Source organism: Diadema setosum, chromosome 3 (assembly GCF_964275005.1).
Source record: "Diadema setosum chromosome 3, eeDiaSeto1, whole genome shotgun sequence".
Classification (NCBI taxonomy): domain Eukaryota; kingdom Metazoa; phylum Echinodermata; class Echinoidea; order Diadematoida; family Diadematidae; genus Diadema; species Diadema setosum.
The window spans coordinates 45,477,758-45,496,744 of record NC_092687.1 but is presented as its reverse complement, the minus strand read 5'-3'; positions in this window follow the sequence as shown (position 1 = coordinate 45,496,744).

Sequence of the window (18,987 nt, the reverse complement as noted above, 5' to 3'; positions counted from 1 at the left end):
AAGAGAGAGAAAAAAATGAGAAGGAAAGAAATGAATGAAGAGTTTGTTCGCAAAAACCGATAAGTCCATATTTGCCAAATGGAGATATTTGCGATTAAAGGTCAAGAAAAATAAAGAGAATAATAAGAATGTTTTCTTCTTCTGACCATAACTTAAAAAATGTACGTTTATAATGATTGTATATAGTGACCAATTTATTTATCATTTATTATCATTTAGAAGATATTATTTTGTACTTTATGACAGAGACCGTACTTCAAAATCTTCAAAAATGTACTTATCGGATTTTGCGAACAAAATCTTCAAGTAATTGAATGATTAATGCATCAGGCGCATTTTTTTTCGCTTGTTTTTTAAAATAATGTACAATAGGCCATAGGCCCAGACATGTTCTCATGCTTTGTACTCAGTCTGGTCTTCAACAACAATTGTTTTTTGTTGTCGTAAGTTGTTGTTGTAAATTGTTGTTGTAAGTTGTTGTGGTTGTGGTTGTTTTTTGTTTTTTGTTTGTTTGTTTGTTTGTTTGTTTGTTTGTTTGTTTTTGCCGGGTATAACAACTTTTTACTGCCCCATCCCACCTCCCCGGGCGTATCGATAAACATGGCTTTCAGTCCAAAGACGAAAATAGGGTTAAAACAATTATTACTAGATTATGCAAAGCAGCTGACTAATGATAACATTGTTGGGATAAGATAATAATCAATGTGATTTTGTAAAGCAACCAAAGAGGGGATGAATGGGCTTCAAATGGCGGTATTATCCGCCGATTGTGCCGAGGCGTAGACTTGGCTGATAGCTGCTACAACTGTAATGGCGTCAGTGAATTTGTTGGACCGTGCGCGTAAGTAACACGAGATGGCGCTACACAATGTAAGTTGCACTGTCCGATGGAGGCGATCGTTGGTTAGTTCGAATCCAAACCGATTAATGCCCTTTTATCACGGCTACTGCTAGAACACGGAATGATCGGTGTATAAAACGTCGATGAAGGGCATTTCGTCCATACGTTACATTTTTTCCAATTTAAGCAAAATGAAATTTCCATTCTTAGATATATTAGGCGCATCGAATATAAACATTAGATTTGATTATGCATATTTTATGATAGATAGAATTATACACTAGATAAAATAACACCAGTTGGTGTGGACTTAATTAAGCGTTATTAAAAACTAAAATCATTTACATCCGTTTCAATGTGATCACAGAGTATGTACAATCTTTGAATGCATTTTTGAACTTTTTCATTTCATTTTCCAGTTCATTCCATTTATTTTCATTTTCAGCAAAGAGTATCTGTGTACAAAACATACCATACAAGGCCATGATTTATAATATACATGATTATGATACATACTTAATATCGTCACAACACTTAGAAGTTGTATAGATAAGGGCTTAATTGGAGTGAAGTTATTTGTTGTCTCCACAGTCTTTCTGTTACAGGGACTCTCATAGACAATGTGTACAACGCTATTTGGGGTTTTTAACCTGTTCCATATACTGAATTCTGAAATCTCCATAGACTTAATGCACAGGCTACCAGGTTCCTGCATTAGAACGGGTTAATTCGCACTTGTACATCGGCACACTGCGAATTAAGTTACATGGAAGTCGCGGTATATAGCAGACGAAGAGAGGGAATATTCATGAAAGGGTTATGTAACGTTCATTTTGATATCGTTATTGTTATGGGAAAGGACTTCGTAGGGCTATAGGTTCTCAGAAACGATTAGACGAGTAATTGCAGACTTCATTGCACGTTGGATACATTTAAATATTTTTCAGCTAGTATTTTCGTGACATTATGATTATCTTGTCATTGGCGTAACGACGACACAACCCACTTTCATCAGTGTAATGATGTTTGCGTTTCGCAAAAAAAAAAGAAAAGAAAAAGAAATGGGTTGCTATAAGCACTGTTGCTATAAGGACAACAAAGGCGCACATTTTGTTTAGCAGTTAGGCCTATACAGGAGAGGCATTTCATTGATGTTGTCAGATTTTTTTTCTGACAAACTGTTATAAGCTACATTCTGTAATCTGACATCCTTGCATCTGATTGGCTAAGAGCAATTTTGTCACACACACACACACACAAAAAAATGCTCCATGAAATACGCCCTCCCCCCCCCCCCCCCCCCGCCGTCTTCTAGTTATGACGTCATAAACGTATAGCAACCGTCAATATAGGAGATGATTCTTGACCTACGGGTATTTTTCTGCGAATTCGATGCGAATATAAACATCACAAGCGTGTCATGAATGCAGCCAATTCATCTTTTATTGTGTAGCATGGAGAAGAAGAGAGAGAAAAAAAAATGAGAAGAAAAGAAATGAATGAACAATTTGTTCGCAAAGACCGATAAGTCCATATTTGCCAAATGGAGATATTTGCGATTAAAGGTCAAGAAAAATAAAGAAAATAATGAGAACATTTTTGCTTCTTTTGACCATAACTTCAAAAATGTACTTTTATATGTAGTGACCGTATCCGGGCAATTACCCCCGGAGGGCAATTACCCCCCGGCCAAATACTGGTTAGTGGTAAGGTAAGAGTAAAGATTAGGGTTAGGGTTAGGGTTAGGTTCAGGATTAGGATTAGGATTAGGGCCAGGGGAAGGGTGCGGGGTAATTGCCCAGGGGGTAATTGCCCTAGACCCTGTAGTGACCAATATATGAAGAGTTTGTTTGCAAAAACCGACGAGTCCATATTTGCCAAATGGAGATATTTGCGATTAAAGGTCAAGAAAAATAAAGAGAATAATGAGAACATTTTTGCTTCTTTTGACCATGACTTCAAAAATGTACCTTTATATGTAGTGACCAATATATGAAGAGTTTGTTTGCAAAAACAGATAAGTCCATATTTTTCAAATGGAGATATTTGCGATTAAAGGTGAAGAAAAATAAAGAGAATAATGAAAACATGTTTGCCTCTTTTGACCATAACTTCAAAAATGTATCTTTATGTAGTGACCAATATATGAAGAGTTTGTTTGCAAAAACAGATAAGTCCATATTTGTCAAATGGAGATATTTGCGATTTAAGGTCAAGAAAAATAAAGAGAATAATGAGAACATTTTTGCCTCTTTTGACCATAACTTCAAAAATGTACCTTTATATGTAGTGACCAATATATGAAGAGTTTGTTTGCAAAAACCGATAAGTCCATATTTGCCAAATGGAGATATTTGCGATTAAAGGTCAAGAAAAATAAAGAGAATAATGAGAACATTTTGCTTCTTTTGACCATAACTTCAAAAATGTACCTTTATATGTGGTGACCAACATATGAAGAGTTTGTTTGCAAAAACCGATAAGTCCATATTTGCCAAATGGAGATATTTGCGATTAAAGTAAAAAAAAATAAAAAGAATAATAAGAAAATATTTGCTTCTTTTGACCATAACTTGAAAAATGTACCTTTAGTGACCAATATGTCATTTAAAAGGTATTATTTTGTACTTTATGACAGAGACCGTACTTCAAACTCTTCAAAAATGGACTTATCGGTTTTTGCGAACAAACTCTTCAAAATAGTTATAGGCGAGAGTATGATATGAGAACGGGTGTGCATGAATGCGTGTACCTGATATTGGTGTGTGTATGTAAAAGCTAAACGAAAAAAAAAAAATCGAAATCATCAATGTGTGCTACAGGACACTAACTTGTTCATCGTACTGTGAGCTGCTTGAATTTTATACAGCGAAATGTTGCGGAAACTATTTTCTGTTTTACATCATATAGGCCTAGTATATTATATTCCATATATATTCATATGAGTTGACAAGAACATAACTATGAAAAAGAAAACTCGAGATGAGTTATTGGTTGTTGCTCAGATACAAGCTTTTCAAGTTCATTAAAGGAGACCTCCATCGCAGACGATTTCAAGACTTTTACATTAATTTTGAACAATTATAAATTAGTTGTACTGAGTACAGAGTTTCAGAATTTATAGTGATTGGGATGAGGAATAAGAATATTTTCAAAATTTATAACAAATTTTCATGAACAAGGATGATGACATGGCAGAGTCACCATAAGAATGCATGAGTTGGGGCTCGAGGAAGCAGAACAAAAGAAGAAGGCATGCATAGATTATACACAGGTGAACTCGCAAGCAAGCGATATTGTAATGGAATTACACTGCTACATTTCTGAAATATATGTGAACCTCCTATGTCATCATCCTTGTTCAGTGTAATTTGTTTAAGGTTTTTCAAAGTATTGTTTCTCTGCTCAAGAACCACAATAGATTCCCCAAATCTATACATGCATGATGTGAAATTATGAAAATCGTCTGGAATGTCCCTTTAATTCTAATCTGAAAATATCATTACTGCGTATAGTCCTTATAATAATGAGTTCGTAAGTCACGCGTATCGTGATAGCAGTTGAATGTAATGTAGCGAGACTTCATATTTTTTAACAGTTTCTGTTCTATGGTGAGATTTTAACATTTTGTAAATAAAAACAAAAATATCTCAGAAGTCGGCGAAGGATGGAGACAAGATATAGGAGACGAAGACGGAGGGTAACAAGTATGAGGTTGGAGGCAGGAGATGTACTGGAGGGAGTAGAGGTGTGGAGGAAAAGGTAGATGAATATAACTGGAATTTATCGATATTCATGCATCCCTCCCGTCTCTCTCTCACACACGTACACAACACACACACACACACACACACACACACACACACACACTCTCTCTCTCTCTCTCTCTCTAGCGTTCATACGCGCTCCAATGTGTGTGGTATAGAAAAAAAAATACAACCCAGGTTTCAAAGAATCCCTCCTTGAAAAAAAGAAAGAAAACACACACACACGCACAATTTCTCACAGTGTGAAACACATGCATTGTGAACACAGTGTGAAATCTCTATACTCTGTTTAATTCTAGTGGTTTTTGGTTGAACAAATTGTTTAGTGAGCAAATTGTGAATGATCAATTCAAGTTTTGTGAAACAGAATATTACTATGTGAACACTCTGTGAAAGCCTTATCACAGTGTCTCATCTTCACACTGTTAAATTTGAGCGTTTTCACCAACATAGTCGACTATGTAAACACATTGTGAACACACTGCGAACTTTGCTCAGAAATAACTTTTTAAAATCGAGAAAAATCCAGAATATCGTCCGCTAAAGCTGATTGGAGGCGAAGATGTATAATCGCTCGATTTTACATGACATGAAGGATATCTTTTAAGTCTATTAATAGGATCGAATTACGATTTAGTGTTTTTCTTTCATAAACTATTAGTGGTCTACATCACAAGCCATTGACAGATAGGTCCTTATTGATTTTTTTTTTTCACCTGAATGGAAATAGTATCATGAATATGAACATTTGATAAAGGCAATGCGTAAAATATCAAACAGGTGAATAAAGTAACGAGGAATGCAGAAAGGAATGAACGAACGGATAAGTGAACGAATTATTACTGACGCAATGTAGCAATATTGACTTCTTCTTTCGATGCTTTCGTGGCTCCTTCGTCTGTTCCTGTCGTTGACTACACTAACTTTTGACGCCTCGAAGAAGGCGACAATAACGAAATTGACAATGGTAATAAACGCCCTTGATAATAAGTTCCCGCCTACTCTGTGAGCACAAGACAAGTACTAAGACAAGCAGACACACATCAGAGTGTAGGATCACATACTCATGCACTATTGTAATAGAATAACTATACACAAATATTATTATCTGATTACGTAGAACTCCCAAGTGCATACGAATATGAATATACGGTCACTTTACATCTCGGAATCCATATTCTGAAAGTTATTTCTTGTCATAAAGAAGCTGTTACTAAGTACCCTATAGACGTTTTCTGTAGGAGTGAAAAAACCCCCATCAATATATCATCAATATAGTCACTTATCGGTCGTGTTAGTGATAGGTATAGGGTCTACATAGAACTGAGTGAGTTTTTGAAGTTATTCAATATAACATAGCAAAAATGCATAAAAGTTTTTGGCGGCCATCTTATCATATTTCAGGAAGGATGAAACATCCTTGTTGGGGTACAAGTTCGCGTGTCATGCTTTTTAATCTCGCTCTTCTGCAGTCTGGGTATCGTCCTGATGTTGGTTTTGTTCGGGATTGTGGTGGTGGGCGATTGCTGGGTGTGGGTTGTCGAGATAGTGGTGGACAGGTGGTGCGTGTGTGTGTTGTTTCTGTTGGTGCTGGCGGCCGTGTGTGGTTGCTGGAGTTGTATTACTAGGTGGTGATGGTTGCGTTGGTGCATGAGTGCGCTTCTGCAGTCTGCCTATCGTCCTGATGTTGGTTTTGTACAGGATCGTGGTGGAGGGTGGTTGCTGGGAGTGGGTTCTCGGGATGGTGGTGATGGTGCGTGTTGTTCCTGTGGGCGGTGTGTGTGCGCGGGGGCTTGTGTGTGCGGGTGTGTGTCAGCTTGAGTGGAGAGCTTGTGCTGAATGTCCGCTCTCTGCGACCACCAGGGAGAATTCCGCCCGACCATCGTTGTTTTAGATTTGTTGGAACTATCTGCCGGGTGGGCAATTTGCTCCAAAAAATACAATTATTCAAATATACCTTTAAATTCAATTACAAAACCTATACTACTTCAAATTATTTACAAAAAAAAAAAACTAATCACATTTATTTTAATATTTACAAGTGATATATTTACAAAGGAAGGAAAAGGGGACAGGGTTCCGGAAATGATGTCATCTGCCTACTCCTGCATCGAGAGAGATGCGATGCAGGGTTACGGCGTTCCCGTCGGCAAAGCAGGTATAGGACCCGCCCGTCGACGCCGGTGATGTCTTGGCCTTTCCCGGGGGCAGGCGCCTCTAGTTGTCTTATCGGCCTAGGTGTTAAGTTATTATTAGCCTAGTAGGCAGAGACATCGTGGAAGAGAAGGGATGATAGAAGAATAGCGGAAAGGGTGAGGACAGAACAGAGAAAACAGACAGCTAGGGGGGTGGAGGGTGCTGAGCTCCTCTCTCTGACATAGGGTCATCCCGTTACCAAGGTTACAAGCATGGGATGTGAAGATGAGTCACAAATAAGAGGCGGTGCCATCGGTCACGAGCCATTGATGATCCTAACCTGACAAAAACAAACAAACAAACAAACAAACAAACAATAAAAAAAAGGTGCAGATTTAGAACTAAGGACGGAGTTGAGTATGACGGTGGTACCGGAAGAACATTAAAGACGACGTTGAGTATAACGATGGTAAATTGTGTATGAGTTCTCCCAGTAAGTGGGTGTTTAAATAAAAGCATTCAGTCGATTATAGACCTCTACGAACCGCAGCTAGGCCTATGTATATTATGTAGGTTGTGGAGTAGAGAAAGAGGGAAAAAGCATCTAATATTGAAATACTGGTTTGTGTCCTTTACATACTGAAGCAGGTAGTCCATGGACTGCTGGTTCGAGAAAAGATCAGACAGCTGCAGGGTAGATTTATGTAATCTGTGTGTTAATGCTGTACGTTGTTTTCTGAATCGTGTGCAGTGTAGCAGGTAGTGCCCTACCGTTTCCGGAGAGTTGCAGGTATAACAAAGGCCAGTGGGGTGTTTGTGAATTAAATGTAGGAAAGCAGAGAGTCGACCATCCGGGGGTTGCATCTCTTTTATTGACTTCTGAGTGTTCTGCATGAGTGATTCCCGAGAAGCATAGGGTTTTCTTACCAGCCGTTTTCTCTAAAATCTAGGGAGGATAGCTTCCAAAAAAGCCCCAGTAGCCTAGTCTTTTCTTGCCAGCCGGTTTCTCCGAAATCAAGAGCGGTCAGTGTCTAAACGACACAGCGACATTTGTGTACATTGAAAGAGACTTGAGTGTAAAGACTAAACCCTTTATTGTCCTGATGAAGTGCCCACGAAGTAGGGCCTAGCTACAAAATAAAAGAAATCCCCTCAAAGCCACAATTCCATAAGAGTCAGAATCCCAGACAGTTTTAATACCACTGCAGTACACCTTATACCCAGCGTTGAAAAGGAACTTGAGAAACTAATTGTTTTGTGGTCGAGGAGGAAAGTTCAAAATGCTGGGGAGGACAATGGATAAAGCAAGCCGGGTTTTCCTTATACTGATTGCGTAAGATTAGCGCGGTTTACTGTCGAGGCATTGTGCCCGTTTTAATCGGCGCAAAATGTACGAATACAGGGGTCACATCCAGTAAGTACATTAAAGTATTGTGAACAAGAAAAAAAATGTCGGTATTCATAAACAAAGTGATTTATATATTTCTGCAAAGCTTAAGTCTCTAGGAATATGAATAGTTAACTTTCAGAAGGTGAAAATGTCTTTAGAACGATTGAGAGATGGTGTTTTGAGGCCCTTTTTAGACCACCTGAACCCGATCTGATGGCGAAATTTTGGTGACCAAAATTATGACGTCATGACATGGACGAATCAGCCCTGCGCTCGCTGTGGATGTGATACGCTACCGCTAGCTAACTTTGCACCTAAGCTACGCTCTGTATCACGCCGCCGCGGGCGATGGCCCGAGTGCACCGAGGTATCTGTACATGTCTTGTTTACTCTATCAAGCAAAAGTGAGTTATAATTTCACTTATTGAATCCATCTTCCTTCGAATTACCATGAAGTATACCTTCTTAAATTTCTACTTGCGCGTTCGCGCCTCAGTCTCTACTCTTAAACGGCTTATAGTAACCGTTTAATAGGCCTAGTTAGTATAGTAAGGGTACTAGGTCTCGCGCAGGGACCTAATGATCGCGCGTAGCGTAACTGCGTATAGCAAGCGATATTACGCGTAGGACCAAGCGCAAAATTTGCCGATACGCCCATGGAACAAACATACCTGACTTACCGCTCAACATGAGAAGGAAGCAGGTAAGAAATTTTGATTTCCAACAAATTTTCCACTAAATTTCCAATTTTTTACCTTGTACAAACCTACCTTCCCTTAAAATCTGTTCTAAGGATGTTGTAGCCTAGACGTGTCGTCTCGCGCTCGCTATCGCTTGTCTCGTTCGTAGTCGATAGAATTCGTAATTTGTTCGATCGATCGTTTACCACGTGACGTCATCATACACAAGAACACTGTATGCTGCCAGCTACGCTGAAATACTGTTAATAAATGTTGTTTTAAGTCAAATTTTAACACAACGATTACAATATTACAAAGGAATAAATATTTCAGTCTATCGAAGTTGAAGTGTGATTTCAATTTGAATTTGCTGTGATTTCTTGCGCTAACTTGTGATATATTTGTGACAGGGGAGGGCCATGGATGATACTGAAGAAAACAAATTAGATGAGAGTGTGACAAATGGGTGACGAAAATGAGAGGGTGACGAATGGGTAAGCACACACACAAACACACACACACACACACACACAAAATATATGTTCATATTTTACTTTTTTCCATTTTATATTATGTGTATATTATTGGTTAAAGTGATTAGAAATATTGTAAGAAAACTTTATAAATGAAAATCATTAACGATTATGAAAATATCAATGATAAAAATAATGATAATAAGAATGATAAAATGATGATGGTGGTGGAAGTGATAATAATAATGATGAAAATGATAATGATGATGATCGATGATGGTGGTGGTGATGATAGTAATAATGATAATAATAATAATAACAATAATAATAATAATAATAATAATATTAATAATGATAATAATAATAATAATAACACATATAATAATAATAATAATATACACAAGTTAGGTAAAACTGCTGTTGCTCAACAGGGACAAATTTAATATCAAGTGAAAAAATATTCTACGAAAGCAGGAGCACGTTACAGCCGCAGAGGGCAGACACTTTCACGCATGAAACTACAGAGGGCAGCTGCGCGATCTTTACATACCCCGAGAAATTGAACGCATAAAAAAAAGTCCGACATACAAACGGCGACAGCGCACTACTCCGTCATCGTATCATCAGGAGATTCTGGGAGGTGATTTTTCTGTATTTTCGTGATATTCATTGAGAAATTCAGGTACGATTATGGAATAACTTCTTTTATAAGAGCATTTCAAATTTTCGTGCGCGATATCTAGACCCCTCAACCATACAGTAGTAGAGCCTAACGTTACGGTAGAACAAGAACTCTGACCTCTAGCTAACGTAAGGATCTACGTTGTGGAGTAGCCCCGGAGACCGCGCCGCTATGCGGCGGGGTCCTGGCGGCTACCCCGCAGTTTCGCTAAAGTGAGAACCACGAACAACTCCCTATTGCCACATACGGCGACTTCACGAGTAAATCACGGGTAAATTTCTATCATAAACACAGTGACAATAAAAAATGAAATACACATTACCCCATTGCCTTGGTTCTTTTCACGAATTTATCTGGAAACTGCAAAATTTTCCACATTTTTTTAGGAGTAAGCGGCCTTCCCTAGTGGGAGAGCCGTGCTACCATTTTGAACGTGTATATCCATTAGTAAGCATCTGCGCATGTAGCGAGTAATACGTAGCCTTTTGTCAAGGCCCTCTCGCTGCGTGGTGTAGAGAGCCCAGCCGAGTAAGGTAGCGCGACTCGCTTCGCTCGTCCGTTCGCTCGTCCGTTACAGCGAGAGGGCCTTGCCAAAGGCTAGCATGCAACGTTAGTGAGCATCGGCGAGCTGAAGACAATTCGCCTTATAAGACAACATTTTCTGCATCATAAGCAACGAAATGCATCAAAAAGTCGCCGATTTGAATCATTTAGGTTTAATCGACCCATGTAAGTATTCCTAGTAGTTTTTGTTGAAAAATTAAGGAAATATAGCGCCGCAACGGCACCCGTTTTGTACAACATTAAGATCTGAATGCGAAAACGGCGCAGCCCCAACGCTGCACGTTGGGGCTGGTCGCAGTTACGTTGTGGAGTAGCCTATGTAACGTTAGGGTTGGACCTACTGCTCATCGACCGCCTAATGTTTATTTGCTTGATAAGAATATCTAACACTGAAATTCACGTAAAAAACTCCAACTTGACCTACGTGATTGAGAAAATCCAGCTCTATCAAATGCCGTTGTTCCCTTTCCGATTCGAAGTTTCAGTGCAAAAATGTCGCCGACGAACGGAGCGTGGCCTCGTTTCAGCTCCCCGCGGTAAATCGCGTTATCAGGATCGACCGCTGTTTTTTGCATTGACAATGCACGCAAACCGAGTTGTATTGAACACCGTGTTGTAGAAAACGTCAACGAAGCTTTTTAGGAACTTCCATAGACATTGCATTGTGCTGTCATTACGATTCGGTGAAAGTATTCATTCGAAATTTTGTCCTTGATTAAAACCATCAATGAACAGTGAATTATCGCGTTTTCCCACACCATCCTCATCTACATTCAAAGCCAATCCATTTTTATGTGCTTTGCGCGCAGACGAAGTGCGTAGTAAGTGTTCAGTGCAGTGCGCGAATTATACGCGGTCGGATATGTAGTGGGTTGTTATGGGGCTACCATGCACACCAAACTAGCTCTCCGGCGGGGACTCGGCGGTTCGCTACTGACGTTGCTTCAGACTATATTATTAGTATTATTATGGCTATTATTTATTTATTTATTTATTTATTTATTCATTCATCTCTTCTTCTTTTTTAAAATAATGGTACATTTTACCCTGCTGTTTCTGCCGATAAAGCAGATGCGACTAAAGACAGGCAAGGTACAGTATTGTATTGCATCCGCTCACAAAGAACTACGTGCTTTATGAATGGCGGACTCGATGTAGAGCTAGCTAGCGCTGCGCTGCACACTCGATCGTAAAGGGTACGTTCGTCCATGTCATGACGTCATATTTTAGGGCCCCGAAAAGACGGCCGTTCTGGAGCGAAAATCGGTGAGGTAAATCAGTCAGTTTTAACTCGCGATTTTTCAGTGGTACGAATATATTTTAAGAAGTCACATAAAAAATCTGTTTTAACAGACATTTCCCTCTGCTTTGACACCTTCTTTTGTATGATTTTCTTGATTTTAATGTCTCGTTCACCATCCTTTAAGGAAGGCTCAAATTGACATTTGAGATCTATAATGCACACCTCACACATACACAGTTGACAAAATGAGCTCATATTTGCTCATTAAAATGCTTTTTATTTTCTTTTCCTGCTACTGCACAGGAATTCTACCAAAAGGCCTATCTCTTTGCACTTCATTTTCTCTCAAAATCACAAGACAAAAAAAGACAAAAATACAGATAACGTATGTACTTCCATGTTTCCATGTGTCAGAACCGTCTTTTCGAGAGAGGATGTTAATATGAACCTTTTCAATAATAATAATAATAATAATAATAATAATAATAATAATAATAATAATAATAAGAATAATAATAATTATAATAATAATAATAATCATAATCATAATCATAATAATCATAATAATCATGATAATAATAATAATTATAATAATAATAATAATCATAATCATAATCATAATCATAATAATCATAATAATCATGATAATAATAATGATAATGAATTACACTTATATATAGCGCTTGATACCGACGTTTTTACGCGCTTTAATACGGATAAAAGAGATCAAATCCAAATACAGCATATGCGTACATTGCGTGAAAACATTCTATGTGATATTGCGAAATTGTAAAATATACAGATTACTATTGTGGTGGCCATTTTGGATGCCATTTTGACAAATTTTACAAATTCGCTGAACTGAAATGTATGTAAACAAAATACAGAAAATACAGAAAAAGAAATATTGCTTTTCTCCCTGGGTTCAATCTCCCGATTCACTTTAGAACATATTTTTTTTTTTAACTAGATCAGAGTACGTAGGAAATGTCTGATTTTTTTTTTTTTTTTTCACAGAATCCTCACGGAGACACGAACTGAATCATCCAGATATGAATTCCCCATTCTGGAAGAAAAATAAAACCTTCATGTTGTTATTGTTGATGTTGTTGTTGCTGTGTTTCATCATTAATGGGGAAATAATCGATTATATCAGATTTCTGCGCCAATTTCGGCTGTCATTTTCGCGTCCATGAGCATCTCGGAAATCTCAAAACCCTCAAAGGAGCAAACGTTGCATCATCCAGAATTGGATTCAGCACCTTCGAAATAGAGTACAACCACAGGGGCGGATCCAGGAATTCCGTAAAGAAGAGGCGCGTTTACAAAATTGGAGGGGACCCACGCACAACTCCCCATTTTTTCTTTTTCTTTTTGAATAAAAAAAAAATAAAGGTGGGGAGGGGGGTGCGCCTGGTGTGGTCCTCCCTGGATCCGCCACTGCAAGCATCATCTTATTTTATTTTTTTTTTCGCCGTTCATAGGGAAATGTGTAGGACGTATCCGGGCAATATATTACCCCCAGACTGTGGCCAGAGGGCAATTACCCACGGGCTAAATACTGGTTAGTGGTAAGGTTAGAGTAAAGATTGGGGTTATGGTTATAGGTGTAGGGTTAGGAATTTGGGTTATGGTTAGGATTAGTTTCAGGATTAGGATTAGGATTAGGGCCAGAGGAAGGGTCCGGGGTAATTGCCCTAGACCCCTTTCTCTCTCTCCCCCCCCCCCCCCGGAAAAACAACAAGAAACATAACTACTCCATTTAGAAATCACACGATTTCATCAAGACTATGTTCAAGGAGCTTTTGAAATAAATGTGCTTTAAAATATCATGAATGTTGTTATTGTTGTTACTGTTATCAATAAACTAGCGACATTATTATCACGGTTGTTATTGAATGGGTGGATTCTCCAGTTTCCTTCCTACCTATAAATAGTTCATATTCTAGTAATGGTGGTAAACAACGCACTGGACTTGTGGAAACCGTCTTTCATTTCATCTACCTTACTTTCGTTATCCCTTTCTCGCTCTCGTTTCTTTTTTTCTTTTCTATTTGAGGGCTGACGCAAAAGATCCTTAAGCATCCAGTTGCGCTGGGACTATTGATAGCCGAGAGAATTACGACAACAGGACCTTATCAATGTTTCAGAAAGTGTGTAATTTATCTGCGTCAGTCCGGATGTGTTGACTACAAGCTGCATGGCTTACTGGTGTGGACGTCACTCTCTGAAGGTAACGCGTTCTGCATTTCAAATCTCTTTGTTTTTGTTTATGCTTTGGACGCAGAGCGGAACCAGGTTCCTCGTAAAGGAATCCTCGAAGATGTTCGTGATCAAAATATCATATCCGACCACAGCAGGCAAGAGAAGAATTTTATAGTTCGCACGATTTAGTGTGGGTGTTGACAGTGGAAATCCCTTTTCTTTTCTCTCCTTTTTTTGGGGGGGGGGGTGGGAGTATATCTTAAAGGGATTGTATAGTTTTGGATGAGACCGAATTTCAGGTTTCTAACATTTTTTGGTGAGATAATGAGAAACCTTTTATGAAATATGAAAGAGCATGTAATTCCATGAGGGATTCAACATTTACTTAATGAAAATTGGTTTTGAAATGGCTGAGATATCAAAAACAGAGCGATTCTTATAAGTGTGGGACCCACACTTTTTTACGATCGCTTTGTTTTACTTTGTTTTTGGATGTTTCAGTCATGCCAAACCCAATTTTCATCAAATAAACTTTGAATTCCTCTTAAAATGGTATGCTCTGTACTATATCATAAGTGTTTTCTTGATATCTCGCAATAAGTTAAAAGCCCAATTCTCATCTCTACCAATACTGTACCATCCTTTTAACACACAAAATAAAGATATTAATGATAACAACGAAGGAGGATATAGTGTCTCGGAATTTGGGGTTGTGTATCAAATGTTATTCTGTATAGGTTGAGTTGCAAAACAGTCGAGAAGTTCACAATCGAGCATGGATCGGGTTATTAAACTATAAAAATATAGGCAAGAGGTTTACAATAATAATAAGATGTTGAAAAATCTACGATGACAATGGTATTCAAATAGTTAAAGGACAAGTCCACCTTCATAGACATGTGGATAGAGTGAATGCAGCAATATTAGTTGAACACATCAGTGAGAGTTTGAGGAAAATCGGACGATCCGTTCAAAAGTTATGAATTTTTTAAGTTTCTGCTCAGTCACGACTGGATGAAAAGACTACTATACCTTGTGATGTCACATGCGTACAAAGATATAAAGAAAGAATAAAGAAAATTCAACATATTTCCATTTTTCTCGCTTAACAAAACACTCGACTTCTCTCTTTCAGAAGGCAGGGGGAATAATAACCCTTAACTCCATCAGTAACAAGTCGAAGAAATGTGCACATTATTCAAAAAGTAAAGTTTTGTGAAATTCTCTTTTTATTTTCCTTATATCGTTGTACGCATGTGACATCATACACTGTAGTAGTCTTCTCATCTAGCAGCGACTGCGCAGATACTTAAAAAAGTCATATCTTTTGAACGGTTTGTCCGATTGTCCTCAAACTTTCACTGATGTGTTCTACTAATACTGCTGCATTCTCTCAATCCTTATGTATATGAAGGTGTAGCTTACCATGGATGCACAGGTATAACTGTCAGGTGGAGAGACGAGTAGAAAGAACGATAGAAGTATTGGAGGAGATGACGAAATAATAATTGTTGTTGCTATACCTATTAACATCTAAACATCCCTTTGAAGGGATAGGAACAAACAAAACAGAAAAAAATCTTATTTTTATGTCGTTATTTTTTCAATCTCAACTTCAAGTTCAAGTTCAAGTTGATTTATTTAATTTCCAACAAACAAAAAAATTAGAAATACAATGAAACACTCGTATACACAGATGTCAGGAAATCAGTACCACAATGCGATGAACAGAATAACATTGTAAAAGAGATACAGGTAAATTATCAACAGAGATACAAATAACTGTTACGTCACTGTGGTAAAAGCAGAAACAAAATTGCTGGAAATGGAGGGGACTGCTAAAAAAGTAGAGCTTGTGGAATGCAGTCCCCTCATAGAGAAAAGATATAATTGCCCCCCCCCCCCAAAAAAAAAAATAAAAATAATAAAAATAAATAAATAAAGATAAAAATAAATAAATAAATAAAAATAAAAATAAAATTCCCTCTAAATGTATGTATCATTTATCTAATATGTCTGTCTTTCTATCCATCCCTTTGCTGTTCAATATTCATATAGAGCCGACAGAGAGGAGAAAAAGAAATAATTATTACTATACTATATTTACAGAATAAAAGAGATAGTTTCGGACGTATTTTGATGGATAGACAGAACACGAAATTGCAAACTTGAGATGTCCCAAGTAGCAGATGGAAGATAAAAAGAAAGATGTAGAAAAATATGTCATCAGATAGCCATGTATAGATATAGATAGATGGATAGATAGATAGATAGATAGATGGATAGATAGATAGATAGATAGATGGATAGACAAATAGATGAATAAATAAATAGATAGATAGATAGATAGATAGATGGTTAGATATATATATATATATATATATATATATATATATATATATATAATAAATAAATAGATAGCTAGATAGATAGAGAAAGAGAAAGATAAGTATATAGAGAAAAGGGGAGAGACCTGTGTTGCGGGAGTGATGGGGGAATCAAGATGAGGTATTAGATTTCCGCTTACTAATGAAATCCACAGATGCGAGTCGCGTTGCTGGAAACAGAGAGGATGTCACTCTGGGATTCGGCAGTCATCTCTCTCCTTCCCATCTCATGATGTCATCTTCTCAGAGAAAGAAAAGAACAAAAAAGAACCAAAAATGGACAAAAATATAAAAAAAAAAGAGATTCGTGAAAGATGATCACTTCATCCACTTGTGGTTTCTGTCACGCTTCGCTGAGCACGGCGGATACGAGTGGATGACTTGGGATTAGATACAATTAACACGCGATTCCCTTCATGCCCGCTGGGAAGGGGGAGGGCAATCCATACCCCCCCCCCCCCTCCCCTTCCCCCCCCCCCCCCCCACCCACACACACACTGACACTGCCAACCTCGATCATTTTCGCCGGAAGAAAGATGTTTCCTGATCAAGAAACAAGAAAAAAATAGAAGGAGGATAAGCAAGAGAGAAAGAAACAAATAAAGAAGACAAAAACTCAGAAATGCAGAACTTGTGAAAAGCCTGGCACTGGATTTATGTAACCCACGCAGAGTATCACCTTGCCAGGCTTATCGATAAATATTATTTCCAGTTGAAAAAACAAGATGATTTGACAAAGCTATTATTTTTCGTTATTCATTTATTTATTTATTCATTTTCGGGGGGGGGGGGTTCACTGTGTACAGCACTGAGTCAATTTGTGCGAGCAAAAGGGAAAAATTCATGTTAAGCCAAGACAGCGTATTCAACCTATCGAAAGTTATTTCATGATAACTATGTAAAGCCTAAAGCCCTTGAACACATCAATAGGAGCTCTATACACATTTTAGTAATTATCATATAATACGAATAACTCTTTTATTACATGTATTTTGTCTGATGATTACGCGAGTTCAAGTGTGTTCAAATTTTGTCGTTATAGGCTGTATATAAAGAATACCTATCTTATCTTGCATATTGAATTTCATGTGCTGGACTGTGAAAGAAAGAAAGAAAAACCAAAGACTTCAAAAGAGCTACAAGAAGAACCTAAAACTGACAGCAAAAAGGGTGTTTTATTATGTTCCTAACGTGGCCCTTAAAATCCACTCCCATCTACTCCGTTATACTCAACGCCCCAAAGGCGAGCTCCGTTGGAAACGTCTCGTTGAGTAATCATCACCATAAATGGCGCGTTTATTAACAGTGCTCAGATGAGATTCGTGTGCTTCAGTGCGCTCATGATTCGTTTTTCTTTTTATAATGTTTTGTTCTGTTTTATTCAGGTCCTTTGCGAGTTCCTACGGAGGCGTTGGGAGAACTGTGCAATAAAAGAACGATCCGTTTCTCCAGAGTGTTACAATTCTTGACGTACGTATACGGAAGTACAATATTTCACTGAGAAGGCGGACTTTCGACCCTGGGTGTCTATAGAAAATGTACCCCTGAGAGTTAGGTAATAGACCATTATTTACACAGAAATATCCAGTCAAGCAACTCTAGGGCAGTAACCTGTCATGACGGTAAACTCGATCACCCATCACACGAATATTGCACATGAATACTTTCGAAGGGGTCCCTTATCTCACTGAACGTTGTCCAGACTAATAATTATCCTACAATGGACATTTATTTTTTGACTGTAATGGAATAAGAGAAAGAATGAATAATGGTGTATATTAAACTCAGTTATTTCTTTTGAATGTTGTTAGAATAACAAGCGATCGAAAAAAGAGGAATTGAAGATTGTATTTATTTGTGACTTATGTCAGTTATATATGAAAACGGTAGTTTTATTCAATCCTAACATTTTATAACAATCACACAAAAAAACAGAAAAAAAGTCACAATATAGATATTATCATCTATCAAAGTTTATAGATGGCTCAAACTGTAGTGTCTCACTTTCGAAGAAGTGCCGATTGCATTTTCTTTGCCTTGCTAATTCATCTATCAGAATCAGATATACCATCTTTCATCACTTTTCCCGGAGCCGTCCTGGCGATTTTAAGCTATATTTTAGTACTTTTAAGGGCTTAAAAATTCATCTTTTACGTCAGCGAATGATATCATCTCTGGTGGCTACTATTAGGAAACTTTAACAACAGTCATCAGACCAGTAATAACTACGTATTGTACACCACACTTATAAATGAAACATAATAAAAAAGAATGTTGTATCATGCCATTGATTAATTATTTCTTGTGCATCATTTTACACGTACAACGTGGAAATTTGGGTCTGTTTCCCCTAGTTTGTATGGGTCTTACCCCTTCGACTACTAGCAGATTACGTTGTTACACAGGTTGAACGACACGATACTTTTTATACACAATAAGAGGGACAGAAAGTGATGGCGAACATTACAACATGGTTGTAATACGAAACGTACACGTTGCTTACCCAAATGTTGTTGGAGTTGTGGTATCGGCGGTGGTAGTGGTGGACTGGTGGTGATAGTTATGTGTGTGTGTGTGTGTGTGTGTGTGTGTGTGTGTGTCTTTTTTTTGAGGGGGGGG